We start from the raw sequence: 4,162 nt of genomic DNA, 5'->3' as shown, positions 1-4,162 counted from the left end.
AACTGAGTTGCTCAGTGTCACACAGCTAGTAAGAATCTGAGGCCAGATTTGAACTTAGGAAAATGGGTCTTTTTGACACCAGGTCAACCACTCTATGCCCTGGGCCACCTAAATGCCCTTTAGACACATACTAAATTCTTGATAAGGGCTTTTTTCCATGCATTCCTTTATTGATTTGCAAAAAAAATTGACTTATATAATTTGAACCTCACAACAACTCTGTGAGATAAATTATATTTTATTCTCATTTTAGACATGGGAAAACTGAGGCTCAGAGAGGTTAAGCATCCTGATCAGGAAGATATAGCGAATATATGTTTGAATTAAGATTCCAATTCAGCTAGATTCTTACTAAGTACTTTATCTGCTCCATCATGCTAATTCTCAGTAGATTGTATACATTATTTGGTATATAGGGAAATCTGTAGCATCATAAATCCCTTATCTCATTTTTAGATTGTATGGTATTTCATCCTTTATAGTTGAACTATAATCTGCAATGTGATTTTTGGAAATAGCTTTTTTTCATAGCATTAAATATATATTGAATCACCTAAGTCAAATACTCCTAAAATTCCTGGGCCTGATCCTACTTGTGAGAAAGTGAGTTAACTTATCTCTATTATAAGTCACTAACATACCATTTAATAAATGACACACTCCAATTGTAGGTGTTGCCTTTCACTACCAGACAACACCACTACCAGCAGACTGTGTGCTTTTAATTGTTTTTCTAGTAATAGAGATGGATTTGTACTAATCCTGGTGGATTTGTGTCAGGTTCCTCTTTTGCCCAAAGGCAGGCATTTGTGAGAGTCTGGGTTTCTAGGATGCCATAGGAATAGAGTGACGGTTACTGACCCAGAAGCCTGACTTTCATCTCATTAGCACCACCCTCTCTCTAACCAATTGAGCTTCCTGGTACAGACATTATTTAGTCCTCTCACTTTAGTGGTCTATAAGAAGCAGGAAGCTGACCTAGAGAGAGCATTTTATTCACTTCTTATGGGTAGGCTCATGATCACTATATGGATGTAGTATTGTTTCTTTAAAAAAAAAAAAAAATTGTTAGACTAGACCTATGATTTTTATAAGTATAGGGAATTACCAGTGAAGAAACTCTAACCATTCAGATAGGTATCTACTCTGTAACTTACAGTGTAGCCTGGAGACTGAACCATTTGTCCAGGGTCATAATGGCTTATATGTATCAAAGACTGAACTTGAGCTCATGCCTTTTCTCTGCCTACTATACAATATTGCCTCTGGATTTGGTGGTGCAATAGAACAATCTAAATTTTCTTTGGCAGTACTTTATAAATAATTTTGCAGAGCAGGAAAAAGAGATCATTGGTGAGAGAAAAAGTCATATGGAGTGCTACAGGAAGGAGGATCACCAATATTCATTTTGCATAAAAATATTACATTAAAAATACCCTTGATGGGGCAGCTAGTTGGCACAGTGGATAGAGTACTGAAATCAGAAGGACCTTCATTTAAATCCAGTCTCAGACACTGAATACTTCCTAGCTACGTGACCCTGGGCAAGTCACTTAACCCCCAATCACCTCAGCAAAAAAAAAAAAAAAGAAAAAAAGAAAAAGAAAAATACCCTTGATTTGTTTATAATCACAAAATATCAGGAAACTCAAAAATAATTATCTTACATTTAAATGAATCTCTTTAGTGACAGTATAAGCAATTGCTTACTACTTATACTTCAGGTTTTTAGTCAAAGGTTTAAAAAAAAAATAATTAGTTTACTTTCTATCCACTTTTTTTAACCTCAAAGTTGAAGTCAAAAGTGGTAGGTTAAAAATAAAAGCATATAAGTCTCTAGGACTATCAAAGTGTTTTTACTTAAGTTTTTCTTATACACAGGTCTTGACATATTATTTTCCAACAATACACAGGAAATCAAAGCACTGGTAAAAGATATGGTTAAGCATGAATAAAGAACTTGAAATTGTAAGCAGGTTTAGCAAGGAAGGAGGAAGAATTTAGTTTTACATATCTGAATATCATTACTCAGATATAAAATTACATACTTTATTGAAATCAAGAGGAAAACTCATTCTTTGATAAAGGTCATTTCTAGTTTGATTTCTTCCAATTACCTCTTTAAGTATATGAATTAAGCAAATTCAGTAAATCTAGTCTATAAAAAACAAAAACAAAAAAACAAGGGACCAATCTTTGAGAAGGGAAAGGTAACTAAAAACCCTGCTTTTTTGTGTAAGCCCCCTTCTCCACTTTTTTTTTTTCCAATATATATGTGTGGTTAAGGTTGGCTAACAACCTTTTGGTGGTTTGAGTTGATACATTTAAATAATAAAGCCTGGCATATAAAATGCACTTAAATGTTCGTTGACTGACTGACAAAACGGTAAAATCCAAGAAAAATAATCATGTCATTTCCAACAAAAGCCATATCAATTGTCTTCATTCTGTAAACAGATTACCCCTCCTTCTTCCCCCTCCTCCCTGCTCAGAATGGGAGGGAATTTTAGTCTCCATAAACAATCCAATCTTTGGCCACTCTTCTGAGGCTGCCAACCAGGTTGCCAATTTTGATGTGGACACCTGTCTATTTGGAACTGGATTGAAATCAGTAACTCATTTCCTAGAAACCATCAAACACCCTGTCAGTGAACAACAGCTCTTAGTTAACTACAATCTGGGAGAAATATGAACTGGTCACAATGATAGCCAATTACCAATTCCCTGAGCCATTCTATTTTCTTATTATTGATGAAAGTTTTTGAACCCTTTGCTAAGATTTAGTTTAAGAAGGGTTATCTTTTAATAATGTTGTTAACAGGATTTTAAAAGTTTAATTTCTTTCATGCCATTGGTTGTTTAAAAAATTATGGTACTGAGCCATAGTGGAAGAATTTGCCAAAAACAAGTTTGTGGTCAGTGTCTTTTAATATCCAGTAATTTAAAAAAATATCTACATTCCACCAATAAGTGATTTTAAAAACCACTGTTGGATTCTGGGAAACCTGTCCTTATCATATGGTAGGGGTGGGAACCATTTTATACAAAAACAAATAAAATGTTTATTGTGCAAAACTTTAGTACTAACTTTATTCTTTCATTTTTATAGAGATTGTAAAGGGTAAAAAAAATAAAAAATCCCAAGAACTTCCTTTTCAAGGGTTGTTCTGTCTACAAATTCTGTACATTGGAAATATGCTTAAGATGGGGGGGGGGTTGTTTGTTTTTTGCTATTTGTAGATAAAATGTGAGTGTTGAAGAGAACCTACCAGGAAGATGGGCCATAGTGTGAGTTAGGAGTTCCTGCTCCTGAAGAACTCAGAGTCTAATGTGGGTCTATTGTTATAAGGGTGATAGCAGAGCCCTATAACAATATGTGTCTGTTGGACATGTCTTCTAGGTTGTCACGTTCAATTTGCACATGACCTCCTGGCCAAAAAATGGGAAAGAAGTGGTAGAATGTGGGACTGAAAGCTTATATTATTGCTTTGACAGCTTCACTCATCTAGAAGTAATGCAAAATGCAATTTATATTTATACTCTCTGACCTTCTACACAGAGAGGGAAACTATCTAATGATGGGCCAGAGTAGTAGAGGAAGAAACAGATCTCAATACAGCTGGAATCTGTCTACATTTTTGCTTTTCAACCATTCAATTACAGTCAAAAGATAAATGAAACATGAAGAGTGCATTGGTTAGGTAGTGACACAATTATTTTATAGTGACTAGGTTCTGGCTTTGAGTCTTGGCAAAGGTGGCCATACAAGCCTTACTTCACTAGATACAGATAATCTGTCTGTTCCCACTGGACAAAAGCCCTCTGCTTGTAGGTGTGTCATTATGCCCATCAGAGAAGAAAAAAGACATCAGTGAGTCAGTAACACTCTTGCTATGCATTTGGATATTCTTGAGAGAGGCTAACACTCTAATCCTATTAACCAAGATAAATCAAGTCAGGCCTAGTTGTAGCGGAGCATTATTCACTTTTGAGTAGAAATAGGCAGTGGGCAGAAAGCACCATTTTCTTTTGTGCATCAGGAAATTTACTGGCTTTCATATGTCCCGAAATAGCTTCATTTTGAATAAAACCTACAAGCCAACTGTGGAGAATGGGGATATAATTGTCAGGATCCTCAGATATGTCCTGACTATTTCTGAAC

Source organism: Sminthopsis crassicaudata, chromosome 2, assembly GCF_048593235.1.
Source record: "Sminthopsis crassicaudata isolate SCR6 chromosome 2, ASM4859323v1, whole genome shotgun sequence".
In the NCBI taxonomy this organism is placed as follows: Eukaryota; Metazoa; Chordata; class Mammalia; order Dasyuromorphia; family Dasyuridae; genus Sminthopsis; species Sminthopsis crassicaudata.
Note: the sequence above shows the minus strand (reverse complement) of the source record.